This window comes from Protopterus annectens, chromosome 1.part1, assembly GCF_019279795.1.
Source record: "Protopterus annectens isolate FY-2018-M chromosome 1.part1, PAN1.0, whole genome shotgun sequence".
In the NCBI taxonomy this organism is placed as follows: Eukaryota; Metazoa; Chordata; order Ceratodontiformes; family Protopteridae; genus Protopterus; species Protopterus annectens.
The window spans coordinates 644616482-644635321 of NC_056726.1; the positions used below are offsets into that span (position 1 = coordinate 644616482).

Consider the following 18840-nt stretch of genomic DNA (forward strand, 5'->3'; position numbering starts at 1 on the left):
AAGCCTTTGTAAAGTCCCTTAAAGTAGCTGATAAGGGATTTTTGTGGCAGTGATAACTACCTTATAGTCTGGGCAGAAGCGTGTATAGTTAGTAAACCTTTGGCAGCCTTTCCCAGGTGTATGTGTGTGTGTGTGTGTGTGTGTGTGTGTGTGTATGTGTATAAAACAAATCTCCAAGAGGGTGTGTCAGCTACTTGGGCAGAGATATGAAGCACTGGTTGGATAGAGAGAGTGTTAGAGGACTTGGCTTGGAACCCTGGCTAAGGACTCATCTCTATAGCTTTGCCAGTGGGGAGTCTTACTGGAGATCTGGAGAAAGAGGGAGAAACCAGCCCCAGACTGACTGTGGTCTCTGTGTGCTCTTAAGGGAAATTGCACTTAATGCAGAGAGCTACATCTGAAAATACTGTGTGTGTGTACCTGTCATCTTCCCAATGTATGTCCCCCACTAGTGCTAGTGGTGAGGATTGAGGATTCCTGATTACTGTTTCAGTGGTGGGGCATCACAATAACATTTCGAACCCTGTTACAACCAAGTGCTGAACTATAGCCAGCTCTTTTTCAAGTGAATAACTTGACTTTAGATGATTAACCTTACTATAAAAATGGCTAGAGGACACATCACCACAGGACAGACAGTCTGAAGACAAGTTCTTGGATAGACTACCACAGGTCTACACATATATTTCAAGCCCTGGTGACTGAAATACCAGAAATGACTGCACAAACAAATGCTCATCGAGTAATCACAAGCCCCCCCCCCCCAAAATAAAGTCTTAAACACTTAACCTAGTCTAAGATGACTGACTAAACATCCTCGGACATCCCTCTGCTGCTGAGGAAAAAAATTAAGAGGCCTTGAACAGATCCACAGTCTTTTTCTGACTGTGGTGTACCCACTGTGGTTCTAGAGGTCACAGTACTTCAAGTTATCTCTTAGTTGCCCATTACCGAGACCCCTTTGGAGGCCGAGGTGGCTTCTGAGGTCCTGCAGACTGCTAGCACATCCAATGAGAACTATACCTCATTATTAATGAGGGATTGCATGGTGTTCCTCAAATTTTAGTTAGGGAAGGGGTCTTGGGCTCTTTAATAGAACTCAGACAGGGTTCTGAACCTCCTCGTCTCATCCAGACAGATGTCATGCTAAAAAAGAAGGGAAAAGGAGTGGATAGACTTCTCACAGGGATTGTTCAAAACTATCTCTGAGGATATTGAATCAATAATTTTAGATACTCCCTTAGACAAAGACTTGCTGTTTGGTCCTCAGGCAGTTAGTTTGTTCACAACTCTCCAAGACAAAGGTAAGACCATGAAAATCTTAGAGACATTGTATTGGAATACAGGGATCTTAGATGGCAAATTTTATTTCATGCTTATAATGCACCAGGATTAAACAGTCATGTTAATTACAAAGTGGTTTTAATGAAAACTCTGCATAGAAAGAAAAGTAAATTTATATATATATATATATATATATATATATATATATATATATATATATATATAAACATAGTTTTGTTTGCATGCTAAATATTGTTTTAAGGTTTTAAAATTTTTCAGTATTTGTAAGAAGTCTTTTATATATGTGTGTGTGTGTGTATATATATATATATATATATATATATATATATATATAATGTGTATATTTATTTATAGGTCTACTTCAAATGAGTGAAAGCTCATAACAGCGAAACCCGAATCATCAAAACGACCTTGCCAAAATTGTATAAAATTGAAAGTTTACGTGATCGAACCATAGAATATTGACAATTCTACAGTTATCCCTACCCAATATAGGAACTAAAAATATTAAAAAAAAATCAACTAAATCTTTCTGGTCAGCGACACTAATAAATAACTCACCCCACACTGGATGTTCATCATCCAATACTAACAGGACTCCAGTAAGTAATCAAAATGCTATATATTTTTGCAGGTATGTTAATAATGCTGCGACTGACTACATTTCTGTAACCTCTCTTCGATGCTCCAAGGTTCGATCATGTAATCATTCAATTTTGTACAAGTTTGGCAGTCGACTCGATGATTCAGGTTTTGCTGTTATGAGCTTAAGCTCATTTGAAGTAGACCCATATATATATATATATATATATATATATATATATATATATATATATATATATATGCACACATATTTGTGGGTTTGCTTCACATCACCTAAAACCCATTTGACTGTCTTTCATTTCACTGAGACCAAATCACCTAATTTCAATATACTGAAAACTCATTTGACTTCATCTTGGATCACATGCATCATTATGGACAATAAAATTGCTTATCATCCCCCAGTAAAAGCCTAATCTAGTCTGTTGACTTCCTTGACATTACTTTATAAAACAAATTTCAAGATATGAGGTACGAATTGAACATTTTTAGGAAGAACACTTTCTCAAATACTTATCTACATTTCAACAGCCAGCATCCAACATGGCAGAAAAAGTACTTGGTAAAAGGGCAGTTGATTAGGCTTAGCAGATTAGTATCTGATGAGATGGTGTTCCAAGCTGAAGTCAACAAGCTCTGTAATTTGTTTAGAAATAGGGGGTGTCCACAGAATATGTTAGATGACATCATTGGATACATGACGCAACACAGAAATTTTAGATATGGTCCTTTACTGCACAGAACACCAGTAGTGGTGTTCTGTGCAGTAAAGGACCATATCTAAAATTTCTGTGTTGCAGTATAGTAAAGACATTTTTTCATTGGAAAACTCCATCAGTAGCCACTAGTGTAATGTTTTTTGCAATCTTGGACGTACTAATAGATTGGGTCTAAAACTGAGATTTGTGTTCAAAAACAAAAATTTCAAAACTATACTTCAGTCAGGAAAAAGTCATGAGAGGTCATCCATGAAAGGCTTGGGCATGAAAAGATGTGGAGCATGTAAACCATGCAGACACATCTTCAAAGGAAGTAGCTTTGCTGTCTATGGCTTTCCCAGTTTAATCACTATAAAGGGGAGGTTTGACTGCAACACAAAAAGGGTAGTTTACATCAGTTTTTGTGTATCTTGTCCAGCATTTTGTGTTGACAAAACTACCTTATCAAGGGTATGAGAACTTGTCAAAGATTTGAGATGCATGGCTAGGCTTAAAAAGCCCCTTGTGGTCGTTAGCCTAGTAAACACCTATGAACCGGCCCCTTCCGAACAAGAATATACAAACACAGTTATGCCATAAGCAGAAAAAACTTCTGCAATGCTCTTTACAAACGTGACATGCAAGGACTTCAGCTAATTCGAATTTACTATTTTAGAAAAAGTTGATCAACTTGAAAGGGGTAGTGATTGGGAAATTTTGGTCGAAAAGACGGCATATCTTTGCCAGATATTATTGAATGCCACTGTCTTCCAGGTCTTAACAACTTTGTATCTATTAAACCTATATTGAAAATGAAGGCTGGTATTTATGCCATAATTTTTTTTTTTAACTAACAACATTTTTTTTATATAATTGTATTACCATCATTTTTAAGCCTTTTTAACACTTTTTTAATGTACATATTCATATTTATTTACATTTAATGTACATATTCATATTTAAATTCATATTTATTTAGTTGTGTTAATAATTTTAGTGTAACAGACTTCAGTGTAATTCTAATGTGGTATCACTTTAAGGAATCCAGTCTGCATGTGGCACCCTTTCTTGGATTTAAAAGGAAGGAAGTGGTTTAGTAATTTGTTTCTGAAGAAGTTTCTTTTATACAGAACAAAAGCACTCAAACTGATTAATAAAAGATTCTTTCATGATTTCTGGGGCAGAGTTTTTTTATTTTTATTTTTACGTATGGTTGTGTGCTATTAAATGTTCCAAAAGTTTTTCCTTGGTAGTGTTTTTTTGGGTGAGTTTTTTGTATTGTTACTACCATTTCATGACTTTCCATATTTTTAGTTTATTTTTTAAATGTTTTTATTAGTTGAAAAATTGCAACATATTTACAAATTCATAAGATATACATGTTAAAATTATACAAGCATAACGTAATTGTATAATTTGAAAAGAGGCATCGATATAAGTAGTTTTCAACAAAATTTTCTAAATACAAATTCTTAAGCCATACTAAATAACAGTGATTTACACTGTGTACCAATATTTGTCTGTTATATGTAACATTTTCCATTGTTTTAATCATTAATAACACATTATTTTTTGTTTGCTATCAGTTGTTTAGAGAGGCATCCTTTCATACTGATATATCATTCTCGCCAGAACTTAACATTTATATTTTGTTGAGAATTTTTAGATTTTAAGGTGTCCATTTAATTTTTGTGAATCATTCTAATTAAGGAAAGGAAATTTGTGAATTTTTATCTTAAGTGTTTCAGCAAAATTTTCACCATTACCTTTATAAAAGCTACTAAAATATACCACAAGAGGGGATACTGGTTATCTTCAATGTGTAAAGGTATAGGAATATTACATAAAATATATAAATGTTTCTTCTGTAAAATAAGGCTATCTGACGTAATGATTGCATCTCATTCCAGTAATCTTTTTATATTGAATAAGCTACAATGATATGTTTCCAAATTATTTTAAACTTTTTTTAAATATCCAACATATGCTAGCACTGGAATTGTTGCTCAGTAAACTGTTTTATCTGGTATGAAGAATGTTTTATGTACATATTTCTATGTATGCACCTTCCAGAAAACAGGATGTAGAAAATGTAACTGACTTTAGCAAAAGTAATGTATTTTAAAATGAGTGTTTTACTTCTGCATATTTAAATGTAAAAGACCAATATTTTCAATTAATAACTGTATATTGGGCTTTGTTTTTATTTATTTAATTCAAATTTGTCCCCACTGCCTGCTGACCATCAGATCCCCTCTTGGTGTATCAGCCTATGCTCCCTTCACTAGGCAAGAGATGACCAAGAGAGGGCATCAGTGAGGCAGCCACCAGGTGTGGTTCATGTTTTTTTTTTCTCAGCCTGGCTATGACCATACTTGCACACCAGGAGAGCACACAATGGGTTGTCTGCAGAGGATATCCTCTCGCTTCTGCAGGGGGTGCTTCCTCCAAGCAGCCCTGCCTCTGCCCCTACCCCCTGGCAGCACGAGCAGTAGTCTCTCCTGTCTCCAAAAAGATTGCCCCCGCCTTGTGTGTTTCCAAGTGCACTCAAACCCTGACCTCCTGCTGGAAGAGGTTATCAGGCAAGCCCCTTTACCCCCACTCCTCCCAGCCTGGATGTTCAATGCTGGGGCTACTGATCAAACCTCAGTCACTTAGATCACAGTTAAGGCTGTATCCCTTTGTGCCATGAGCAAGATTTATTAAATTATTTCTATAGCAAGATAAGTAAGGGTATAATTAAAAGCGGATGCTGTTGGGATATTGGCTATAAATAACTGACCACTATATGGGGAATAATACTAACATATACAGATTTTGCTACATCATGTGATTAGCTTTCTGTATATTCTGTTATTTAGGACTTTTTATTATAATTATCATTTTCATTCAGTGGCACGGAATTTGCCTTAATACAACTGTGCTTTCTTGCTGTTTTGGCTTCCAGGTTCTTTGTGAAAAAGACTTCTGTTGAAATGTTACTTTTAACCTTTATTTTCCATTTACAGTGTGTATTTATAACCCGTTTTGTTTTTGTTTCATTTGTAAGTCATACATTGACCAGAGTCTGCCTTTTATTTTGTGGCATATTGAGTTTTTATTGAGTGTTCTAAGTTTTATTATTCTTTGAATGGCACTGAGTGATGTATGTCTTTTTTAGGGTATGCCAGCAGATTGATGTTACTAGGTTTTGTTGAAACTGTAGGATGTAAACTGATTGCATAGTGTTTCCATGCTGGTGTGTTAAGGCATGAATAAAGTCCGTTAGAAAACATAATGCAACTTGAAGCTAATGCTGGCCTGTGATGTCATGTACTGTTGGATGATAGCTGGTAAAATGAGTGTTTTAAGTCTCATATACATTATTGTGTGGCCTAAATCATCTGGTGATTTAATGCATGTTCTTCCTGATCTCAGTCTCTACTTCTGGCTACTTTTGTTGTTTTGAGTTCTGCTCACTGTTGTAAAAAAATTATGAAGCTTGCATTATGCAGGTTGTGTTTCTATTCTGAAAGTGAGTTTTGCTGCTGTTTAGTGCTGAGCTAGCTCTTGTCTTTATCCTTTGCATGAAAGAGCCCTTGCTATTTTGGGATTAGGTTTAACAGTCTTGGTCCTTGAATAGGAATTAGTAGTAGCATTGTGCTAGAGAATGAGCTGGGAGGCATGAATACTGCAGTTGCTAGTACTTTTCCAGCTGTTCTGTAGACACAGCGGCAAGTCAAGGTAAAACCCACTTTTAAATAATTCATAGAGAAACTGTACTCTTGATACTAGCTGCAGTCTTTTTGATAACTATGTTACTACTGTATATTGCAGTATTATTCCCTGCATTATTGTGCATTTACAACACACACACACACACACACACTCACTGTTTTCATTTGTTTTATGCACTTAGGACTGGTCTCCATTAACAGGCCTCCTAAGACAGTTGCAGCAGCCAAACATCCCTTGGCCCGCCTGTCAGTGGTATTCAGTGCATTTCACTCTAGACACACATCACTGATTGCTTATTAGTCCAGCTGCATGTGCTATGCCTCAACAGAACCTGGGGGTTGACAAGCTGTTAATAATCCCACTGAATTTTGCTAAGCTGTTCTGTGTTTAGATTTAAAAGTATTGCCTAGCTAATAAAGCTAAAGTTTCACAAGATGCAGATTTAAAGGCCTAACAGTTTTATCTTTGCAGTACAATGATGTGACATTTAAACTGTTATTGTTCTTGTTTTCTGATGTTTCAGTGCCTGTACATCCTCCAACCCACACTTAACACACACTTAACAGATTTCGCAGTTGTGAGCCAGGAACCTGCTTCTGTACCAGTGCAGTATTTAGAAACATAAACTGTGTCGTCATTTATAAATATATGTATTGCTAACAGATAAAAAGCATCATATCCTGCCATTGCTGTTATGTTTCTTTTCACTATTTCACACCGCACATTGCAAGATCTGTAAGCTTATGTTTCTTTACTAGTAATGTATATATCCTTGAGTCTGCCTCTTGATGTTTTGAGATTAGTGACAATTTAATGTCTGCCTTTCTTCCTGGAGAGAGATCACAGAGATACCTCCATTCATTTAAGAGAAATTAATGGCACTCCCTCTTCCCTCTCCCCAGGGACATGGAAGCCAAAGCAGCAAGTAAGCAGTTGTAAGCACACACAGGCGCGCGTGCACACACACACACACACACACACACACACACACACACACACACACACACACTGATGTTTTTTTCTTCAGATTCTGGTTCAGTGTTCTTTGTCTTGCATGGTCTGTGGAATGTTTGTTTTCATGTCATGTAACCTTTGTGTTTTGTTCTTCCTTTTAGGGAACAGAAGTATGGTTTCTGAAGCTCTTTTCTTCGTTGGACTTAATTTGCAGGTTAGGCATCATTTTGATTATTCTTTTAAATTTTATGTTCTGTCATTGACAATTAATTTGCAGGTTAGGCATCATTTTGATTATTCTTTTAAATTTTGTGTTCTGTCATTGACAATGTCACCTCAGTGATGCACAGTGTTTGATAATGTTCTCATCTGTTATGTATACAAATAATTATCTGATTTCAAAGGCCATCTTCTGCAGGTAACTGCTGAGTATAACTGTTAGTATTACCTCTTCTTATACTTGCATATTAGCATAAGTCTGAAAAATCCTCAAGCTTGCGCAGTTGAGGGTGCATGTACCTCCTGCTGGTGCATGTCATTACATCACATGTTGTGATAAGAGGGCATGGCTAGCCCCTGCACTCTCTTAATTTTTTTCTGCTCCTTTCATATTTCTTATCTTCTTCTTAACATGCATTTTTATTAATGCGACATTACAACATATTTACAATCAATAGTGGGAATATGTAGTGTTGTTAAATAGTCTGGTTATACGACTTAAAAATACATTTTATTCTCACTAAACATAAATTATATAACCCTCATTTTAAGCCAATATTTTGCCATCAAATTATTCTAAATATATTATTCTAAATATAAATGTATTTCTTTACAGACTCATAGTCATTATTCCTTCTTCCGCTTAATCTTTCTTAATTCATCTGTTGCTTTATCTTTTCAAGTAATGTGCTTATTCTGGTATGCTTTTGAGTCCAGTTTATGATTATACTGTAACCACCATGGTAACCATTTTTTAATATATTTTTTACTGGAATTGCCTGTCCTAGATGTTCATCGTGCATACAGCTGCAGTCATAACAGATGGGTTCTCCTGCCGTCAGGCGGGTCCTCAGTCGGCCGAATTCCAAAGTCTAGGTCCGGCGTCGGTTGTCGTCGCTTCTTCCCTGACGTCAGTGCACTAGGGGTATAAAAGAACCAGCCGACGCCATTTTCTTCAGTCTTTCTTGCCGCGCGGTGCCCGAAGCAGAAGCAGTTCGCAAGTGCCGGTCGGCCAGCTCCTGAAATTATGAAAATTTTGCAACCGAAGTCTTCTGGAAAGCTAAGTACCCCGTTGGGGAAACGTTTCTTGTCTCAGACCGATGTCAGACAAAGTTAATAATTGTATTTCTTGTGGGAAGCAAATACCACATAAGGATTTTCATTCCCTCTGCATTCCTTGCTTAGGCCCAGACCACGACGTCTCGGTCTGTCGTTTTTGTGCTACATTCAACAAACACACCATTAAGCGTCTGGCGGAGTTCGCCCAGCACTATTTTGGCAGAAAATGTAACTATATTATGTCGTCGGATACTCCGACTCCAGTTTTGTCTAAAAAATGCAAAGATAAGGACCGACACACGAGGTCCGCGGCCTCTACCGACACCACGCCAAAGCCGACTACAGGTGGTCCGGTTCCCAGAGAGGCACCTACGCAGCCCCTGCATACTGACGACACTTCATTGGCGGTGTCTTCTGTGCCCAAGGTCGCAGGCTCCTCGGCCCACACCCCGACTACAGATACCGAAGCCACTCTTGGTGGTGAATCTCAAAATGTGGACAGGTCTGCCTCCTCTCAAGGTGTCTTCAGACCTTCATCTTCTTTTTCTATCAAGGCTTTCACTAAGTCTAAAGCAGCTATGCATTCTAAGAAACAAACTCCACAGGGCCCTTCTCCAGGCCCCATGCCTAAAAAACAGATGCTTAAAATGGCTGAGGATTTGATTACTCTTATCAGGGGTTCTCAACCCCCCCCTCGGACAAAAGGCCCAGAGTGGAGGAAGAATCCCCCTCCTCTGACCAGGCCTCCATTATTTCAGATCACTCTGATGAACAGGAACATTCTTACTCCCCTTTTGAAGATTCTGATGCTGAGGAGTCCATTCCCTCTGTCTCCCCCCCCAGAGGATTTCTCATTTGAGGAAACCTTGCATACCTTCAGGGAACACTTCCACTGGGAAGGCCAAGAGTACTCAGATTCCAAGAAAAGGCTTAGGGATTTTCTCTTGCTACCCCAGCACAGGCCTCTGGCTATACCTCCTGTCTTAGACATACTAGATGACGTGTACTCGGAGGCCTGCCTTAACCCGGATTCTTTACCTCCAGCCCCAGTCAAGCCTGACAGGTACTACCGGGTTCCTGACTCACACCAATTTTTATACAAAAGCCATGCGGCTGACCCAGAAACTATCTCACAGGGCCCCAAGGGAATTAAGGCCTCCACTGCTTAAAACCCATTACCTTCCGAGAGAGATTCCAGATCCTTAGAAAGGTGGGGAAAAAAGGTATACACCTCTGCCACCTTAACCATGAGGGCATTAAACTGCCAGTTCCATATGCTAAAGTACCAACAGTTTCTGTTATCACAGATGAGAAGTAAAATATCACAACCTGAACAACCAGACTTGAAGGAGTTGCAGTATTTGATGCATAGTGCAGAACAAGTGGGTAAACATACCTTGCAATGCGGTTTTGATGCTCTAGAGGCCTCATGTAGAACTGCTGTAACAGGATCAGTCATACGTAGACATGCCTGGCTCAAGGAGCAAACCTTACCAGATCATGTCAAAGCTAAATTACTAGATGCCCCTCTACAAAATGATGTATTATTTGGTGTTAAAGCTGAGGAGGTATTAAAGAAAATGGAGGAAAAGGCTAAATCAATGCAAACAGTGAAGGATTTTCTACAGGTACAACCTCCACGTTTCAGTAGAAATTGGCCTTCCAAAAATTGGTCCTTTCCAGCCACGGACAGACCCCAAAGAGGTAGATACAGGCGCCCGAGGGGCAGAGGGCAATCTCAAGGATCGTTTAGAGGCAGACAATGGCAAGCTCCTACACAATGAGGTGGTGAGGATAGTTCACAGCCATTCAGAAAGCAAGCCCAATGACTTTCCCCTTTGCATGCCAAGCAAGGCTCAAATGGCAGCACCCTTAGGTGGGAAACTGGCATTATTTTCAAAAAATTGGCATATTGTCACAAAAGACAAATGGATCCTGGACATTATAAACAGAGGCTACAGATTCCATTTTCACACCCTTCCAAAACTGAGGCATGCCAAACCTGCCACACAATCAAAGGGCAGAGGCACAAAGACAAATTTCAGATCTCATGGACATGAAAGCTATTCAAGAGGTACCTACTCACGAACAAGGTCAAGGTTTTTATTCCAGACTATTCCTGGTACCAAGGAAGGGAAAAGATTGGAGACCTATTTTGGACCTATCCATCCTAAACACATTTTTACTCGTACCAGAATTCAGGATGCTCACATTACAGTAGCTTCTTCCCATGCTGGGCAAGGAGTCTTGGCTGGTAACATTGGACCTCAAGGAGGCATACCTGCATGTCCCAATCAGACAAAATTGCAGAAGATACCTCAGATTTCTTGCAGGTTCAACCCATTATCAATTCTCTGCATTGCCCTTTGGCTTATCTACTGCGCCCAGAGTATTCACGAAATGCCTGGCATCAGTAATTGCCTACTGCAGACTTCAAGGGATACAAATATACCCATATTTGGATGACTGCATGATCCAAGCGGACAGCAAGCACATACTTCTGAAACATCTGGCTTTTGTAATAATGTTGTTGAATTCTCTGGGATACACAGTCAACAAAAAGAAATCAAGGCTAATACCCTCTCAGAAAATAATTTTCCTGGGTGCCAACTTGGACACAAACACCCAGATGGCCTACCTCACACCAGAGAAGCAGGGGCAACTAACTCAATACTTCAGAACACTAGCAAATTTCACCAGGCTGACTGCAAGGAAAATCCTGCAGGCTCTGGGATTCATGACATCTTGCATCCTACTAATCCCATGTGCAAAGCTGCATATGAGGAAACTTCAATGGTACCTGAAAAACCTATGGTCTCATCACAGCCACAGTTTGGAAACAATAATACCACTAATTCCATGTCTTCAAAAGGAATTTCTGTGGTGGGCTCAAGCATGCCAAACAAACACAGGTCTCCCATTCTGCAAGCCTCAAGCAAATCAAGTCATCACAACAGATGCCTCGGACTACGCCTGGGGGGCGCACATGACAGATCGGTGCATTCAGGGCAAATGGTCCCAAAAGAAAAGCACCTTCACATCAATCAAAAGGAAATGCTAGTAGTAATAAATGCTATTATAGCTTTCAAAGACCTTCTGCATCCAGGTCAACTATTGATAAGGACAGACAACACCACAGTAATGTGGTACATAAACAAACAGGGAGGAACCCATTCATACCCGCTATGCAGGCTGGCCATGTCACTTTGGAACATGGCTCTGGAATTACAAATCGAACTTCAAGCACAGTACTTGCCAGGCAAGGAAAACACGCTGGCAGACAACCTAAGCAGAAATATGACAGATCCACATGAATGGAAGTTGCATCCTCAAGTTTTTACAGAGATAATTCAAGCATGGGGAAGGCCAGACATAGATCTCTTTGCCTCCCACAAAAATCACCAATTGACAAAATTCTGCTCAAGGACTTTTCATCCACAGGCCTGGAGAGTGGACGCTCTCTCTTTCAGTTGGACAACCATGACAGTTTATGCCTTTCCACCTCTTCCTCTGCTGCCCAAAGTTCTATTAAAAACCAGAGTAGACAGACCAAAGATGATTCTCATTGCTCCAGACTGGCCAAGACAGCACTGGTACCCACTCCTGAGGAGCCTGACGCATTCCCCTCCATGGACCCTACCTCTAATGCCTCTTCTTCTGACTCAGCACAGCTTCAAAACTCTTCACAGTCAGCTGAAAACAGTCAATCTGGCCGCATGGAAGATTCCTTAACATCACAACATACCCTACTCTCCAAGGAGGTGCAGGATGTCATTTTGGAGGCCAGAAGGCCGTCTACTAGAAAAGCTTACTCCGCAAAATGGAAACGGTTTTGTGCCTGGAATGAGAAAAAGGGCCAGAATCCTGGAAAACTTAATTTACCTCAAATATAAAGCAGTGGACTTTCATTCTCCTCCATCAAAATCCATGCCTTAACCATTTCTGCAGAATACAGCACTGATCCACCTTTATTCTCTCACCCCCTCTTAAGACAGTTCCTCAGAGGGGCTAAGAATATAACACCCCCAAGGAAACAACCAATACCTGCTTGGGATCTCAATTTCATTCTAGAAAAGCTGACCTTGCCTCCTTTTGAGCCAGCTGCCTCAACAGATTTGCAATATTTGTCCTGGAAGACAGCTTTCCTTCTGGCTATCTCCTCAGCTCGTAGGGTATCGGAACTACAAGCCCTCATGACTGTGCAGCCTTTTATCATCTTCCATCAGGACAGAGTTTCCTTATGAACCAACCCGTCCTTTATGCCAAAGGTGGTATCCAGGGTAGCTTTGAATCAGGCTATACACTTACCTACCTTCTACCCTAATCTTCAAAACAAAGGGGAGAGACTACTACATTCCTTGGACATCCACAGACAGCTGCGTTATTATTTGGACAGAACAAAGCCTTTCAGAAAAGCAGAACAGCTCTTTGTGTCCTATGCTATAGGAGCTCAAGGGAAGCCAATTTCCAAACAGACAATCTCAAAATGGATAGCCCACTGCATACGCTTTTGTTACTCTTTTCATGGTAAATCTGTACCTGCAGGCATCAGATCTCACTCCACAAGGGCCACAGCTACCTCTGCAGCTTTCCTCAGAGGAGTTCCTACCAAAGATATTTTGGAAGCAGCCACTTGGAGTTCTGTGCATACCTTCTCCAAGCACTACCACCTGCCATTATACTCCAAACTAGAGCAGGCTTTGCCACTGCAGTCTTGCAGGGCATTCTGGCTCCTCCTAGTTCCACCTAGTGCCTACCACCCCTTTCTTAGCTTTGGGATTCTACCCATCTGTTATGACTGCAGCTGTATGCACGATGAACATAGTACAGTTTTGTACCTACCATAAATGTAGATGTTCGAGTGCTAATACAGCTGCAGTCCAGGTTTCCCTCCCTCCTTCCCCTCTTGGGACAGGCCTTTTGGCTAACACCTCCTCATACAACCTTATTGGGGTATTCTTTTATGGTGTATTTGCTTGCAACTACTGTATTTTGATTATTTTGCATTGCTTTATTACACAAATTTATGTATTGCCTTCCTTCTGGGGGCACCTGACATCTGGGGCAAGAAAAACTGAAGAAAATGGAGTCGGCTGGTTCTTTTATACCCCTGGCGCACTGACGTCAGGGAAGAAGCGACAACAACCGACGCTGGACCTAGACTTTTGAATTCGGCCGACCGAGGACCCGCCTGACAGCAGGAGAACCCATCTGTTATGACTGCAGCTGTATTAGCACTCGAACATCTACATTTATGGTAGGTACAAAACTGTACTTTCTACTCTTCATATCTGCAGTTTCTTTCATTAGTCCAATATCATCTTAATGTTTGGGTTCTGTTCTAGATTTCCACCTGTATGTTACCAATTTTGTAAAGCTTCTATCAATAAGAAATTCATTAAAGCCTTTGATGTTTTGGTGCATCTGTAGTCCAGTCATAACTAAATATATATTTTGAGTAAAGCAAAAACCACCAACCAAAACCAGAACTTGGGTTCACTTAAAAAGTCCCAAAGCACAAGAAATACACAGAAGGATCCAAGGACGACCAAAGGCTTCCAAAATAGGATCATGGGTTCATAGGTTGGTACTAGGCTATCAGCCCTAGGGCCTATACAAGCCTAGCCATAACAATTCCCTGGCTATTTCTTCCCTCACTATTTACTTCCCTGGACCCCTGTCTATCAGGGCGACTGACGTGATCCCCGGGGTGAATTTCCTTTCTCCCATACAATCATCAAGGTTCCTTTTGAAGAGGGCCAAAGAAGCACTCAGCTTGACATGTATGGGCAGTCTGTTCCAGAGTCTGGGGAGTCTCTGGGTCAGGAACCCATCCCTCCAACATGTTTTGTTTATTGTGATGACAAGGTTTAGATCCCTGGAGTGTGTGGCTCTGAGGGTTTGGGATTTCTTTAAGTGTAGCATGTCCAACAGCTCTGGGTTTGATATGGCCTTGTATGTTAAGCAGAGATTGCCTCGGAGTAGACCATATGCGACAGAGTATAGCTGGAGTTTTTTAAGGCGGTCAGCATAGGGCATCTGCTTTAGGCCTGTGATTCTTTTAGTGAGGTATTTCTGTTGCCTTTCCAGTTGTTGCAGATGTCTTGAGAGGTACATACCAAATGGGGCATTGTATTCTATAATAGGTCTAATGAGGGGCGAGTACAGTGGGACAATGACCTCCTTTTTTCTGGATGAAAAGCCCTTAGTGATGAGGTGTGCCACATAGAAGGATTTCCTGACTGTTGTGGTGATGTAGTTATTGAAGGTCAGACCACTGTCCACCTGTGTCCCTAAGTCTCTTATCACACTTTCGGTATTTAGTGTACTGCCACCTATGTGGTAATTCACAAGTACATGTTTTTTTCCCAAAGGGGATAACTATGCATTTCTTGGCATTGAGCTTGAGCCCATGGCTCTGGCACCAAGCATCTGTTTCTGTAAGGCCCTTTTTTAGAGTATCCACATAATTTGGGGATTCAATAATTGATCCCAATTTGCAGTAATCTGCGAACTTTGTTAGCCAGAGTCCCTTAGTGTTGGCCTGTACTTCAGATAAGTAGATGCCAAACAAGAGAGGTCCCAGGACTGAACCCTGAGGTACTCCACTTGTCACTTGCCTGGAACTGGATTTGGAGTCAGCTACTTTTACAGTGTGGGTTCTGTCAGTAAGCCAGTTGGCAACCCATCGAGTGACATAGGGAAGAAGGGAAAGACAGGCTTACATGGGATTTGAACTCATGAACCCTGGTTTAATAGACCAGTGCTCTAACCCTTGAGCTACAGAGCCACACAAAATAAATCCATCTTTAATGGTCAAAATGTAAAAGCATAAGCACTTTCGTAGCAAAGCTACTTCATCAGATGCATTTCACAATTAAATCCTTTACTCATTATAAGTATAACTAAAAAGATCACATGACTAAAAACTTTACTTCCTTAAAGACATATTACTAAAAATGCTCAATACAATATATTTATATATAAATACTAAATAATAAACATCCAACAAGAAATAAAAAGTTACATATATATGTAAATGTACCTAAATTAATAAAGAAATTAATAAAAAACATATACTTATATTTAACAATTGTTATTATTCAAAATAAGTAAATGCCAGGTCACTTCCAATTCAGTGGTCTGGCTTTAAGCTTCGGTCTCAATGGTATCCTGTCAGTCAGGCCATGTCCATATTCCCCTCGTAGTCTAACTATCTCCATTTGGCTTCCAACTGTTCAGTTTGATTTCTTATGTCCCCTTTCCCTGTCATTGTAATCACCTTTTATACAAAGAAAGTATGCATCCCTCCCATGTATTCAAAAGTGTAGTCAGAAGTCAAGTTTATAGAGCTTCAAGGCTAAGTGTAAGTGACTCAGAATTTGTCAGGCAAACCAACTATTTAATGAAATCCTTCACAACTAGGGGTTATGCAAGTAATGACATTGCTGAGAATATTGAGCTAGTCTCTAGTGAGAGATCTAGTAGAGCTAAGCCTTATTTTGGTAGCATACAAGCTGCATCCCAGAAAAATGACAAAGTAAAATTATGTCTATATTCTTCTAGTGATATCAAACATTATAGGGATATAACCGAAAGACACTGGGATATTTTGACTACAGACAATGACATTGAGGCTATAGTAGATAAGAGACCAAGATATGTATACAAGAACAAGAAGTCACTTAAAAGACGTTTGTGTTTACCAAAAGGAATGTCATCCAGTATAAGTCATGGATGTTCTACTGCATGTGGGCATTGTCAAGCCTGCAAATATATTGACAGTACAGGAACATTCTATCATCCTGATCAAAGTAGAACATATAGCTTTGACACTGCTGCAACGTGCAGCAGTATGCACGTGGTCTATCTAGCTCACTGTTCAGTATGTACAAAATTCTATGTTGATAAAACTAATTGAGCACTGAGAGATAGAATTAAGGAACACTATTACCACATAAGTAAAAGTGATACACTCAGTGCTTTGTCCAAACATATTGTAGACACTGATGCCTCTCATTTGTTCAAGTTTATGGTAATAAGATGTATTCATGAAAACATAAGGAAAGGGGACATCAGAAATCAAACTGAACAGTTGGAAGCCAAATGGATAGACTACGAGTGAACTATGGACATGGCCTGAATAAAAGGATACCATTGAGACTGAAGCTTAAAGCCAGACCACTGAATAGGAAGTGACCTGGCATTTATTTATTTTGAATAATAACCATTGTTAAATATAAGTATATATTTTTTATCATTTTAGGTATATATATATGTATGTAACTTTTTATTTCTTGTTGGATGTTTATTATTTAGTATTTATATATAAATATATATTGTATTGAGCATTTTTAGTAATGTGTCTTTAAGTAAGTAAAGTTTTTAATCATGTGAGCTTTTTAGCTAGTATTTATAATGAGTAAAGGATTTTAGTTGTGAAATGCATCTGATGAAGTAGCTTTGCTACGAAAGCGCTTATGCTTTTACATTTTGTACGTTGTTGTGTTGTTGTTGTGTCTTTTGGCTTTTCCCGTTTAGCGTTCGCCACAGTGGAACTCCGGTCCGCTAATGTTTGGCAGTAGATTTTTACGTGCTGGCTTGCCGGACCTGACGCACAACCTTCAACGAAGGAACGCCCATTCACGCATGTCACCACACAGATTAAAGATGGATTTATGTTGGAAGCCTTTGGTCATCTTTGGATCCTTCTGTGTATTAAATAAACATTTTGTTAATTCAATTTGCGTATTAAACACTTTCTTAAACAAGTCATGTAAAAAAAAAAAAAAACTTGAAATTTAATTCAGTACAAGCCCAGACAGTGTGTTTCCAGTTCACCACTTCCGGCAAGCCAGCACGTAAAAATCTACTGCCAAACATTAGCGGACCGGAGTTCCACTGTGGCGAACGCTAAACGGGAAAAGCCAAAAGACACAACAACAACACAACAACGTACAAAATGTAAAAGCATGTAAGGGTGGGAGGATGACATAATGGTTAAGGTGTTTACCTTAAAGACACAAGGTGCAGGGTTTGATTCTCATATGGGGTAACTGGCTAGGCTTCAAATGGCCCAAAAGGGCAGTTAGCCTAGTGCTGACCTATGAACCTATAAACCTATGAACCTATAAGTCATTAACCTGTGAGGACATTTTTTGTAAGTGGTTTGGTGCACAGAAATACCTATGCAGACATTTTCATGCAATCTAAACTTTAAATTTTTGATTCACACCCCTCCTTAAATTTTCAGTTTGCACTTTCTTTCTTGGAGTATTTTATATGCTGTACTTCCAGCCTTTTCATTCTTCCCAAATCTGTTCTTGTGTCAAAAATTGTGCCATTAAAGACACTTGCAAAACCTGTTTCTATTGGTTATAATTTGTGTTATTTCTACTCGGAAGCCTAAAAACATTAACATGTCATGTTGGAGGGCACAGTGTTCATTTGCTTCCCATGAAACCTTTGCATCCCGTACATCAGTGTGTCTTTCTGGCTCTTTGTGTAACAGAGCAGCTGATTGCTTGTGCTTCTGTGAGATGGCCTAGCATCACCTACACAGCTCCCACTTAATCATCTTTCTTTCTTTAATACAAGAGTCATAAATTTTAACTTCTTGCACCATGTTATAAAGAGGGCCTCGTGCAGAAGCCACACTATTCTGAACTATTAGCCAGAGTGCTGCAGATTACAAAAAATGGTCACATTCTTATAGGTCTGTTTCTTTACTCTCATAACAATGTATCATTTTTTTAATTATTGATCTGAATAGGAATGACAAGCAAGAAAAATAAAACCACTCCAAACAGGGAACTAGATATAAAATAGTTAAGTGTACTGTCAGAATTGCTTGACAAGATCAGTAGGACCTCCAAAAGCAACGGTTTACAGCCTTCGGAGTGACTATCCTTCTGATTACCAACATTCACAGTCTATGCTTCCCTGCATTTATTTATTCATTTATGTTTATTAACTAGGGTAGAGCATTGATCCATGTCATGTTTTTTTCAGACATGGCCCATGAGCACTGTCTTCTTAAGTGACTTCCTCAGAGTGACAGAGTAGGCAAATGGGGACAGAGAGAGTAAAATCTTGAATTATAGGAAGTAACTAATAGCCTTAATCCTCTGTACTAATTTTCAGACATTCCAACCAAGATTACACTCAAACCTTTAACTCATACCTGAGTGAGGGTAGGAAATACACAACCCGCAAAGAGAAATAATCTTTTAGCATCCATCTTCAACTCATGCTCAACCCAAAAAAAAAGAACAAACTGCAACTT

At 39.4% G+C, this 18840-nt stretch overlaps 1 protein-coding gene across 1 annotated transcript in view; it reads left to right on the forward strand.

The window, feature by feature from the left end:
* FAM214B (family with sequence similarity 214 member B) overlaps positions 1 to 18840 on the forward strand; it is a 2663862-nt gene that overhangs the window by 829664 nt on the left and 1815358 nt on the right. The window contains exon 4 of the mRNA XM_044077337.1: positions 7439 to 7491. The gene's annotated coding sequence lies outside the window, so the exon portion shown is untranslated. The remainder of the gene's footprint in view (positions 1 to 7438; positions 7492 to 18840) is intronic.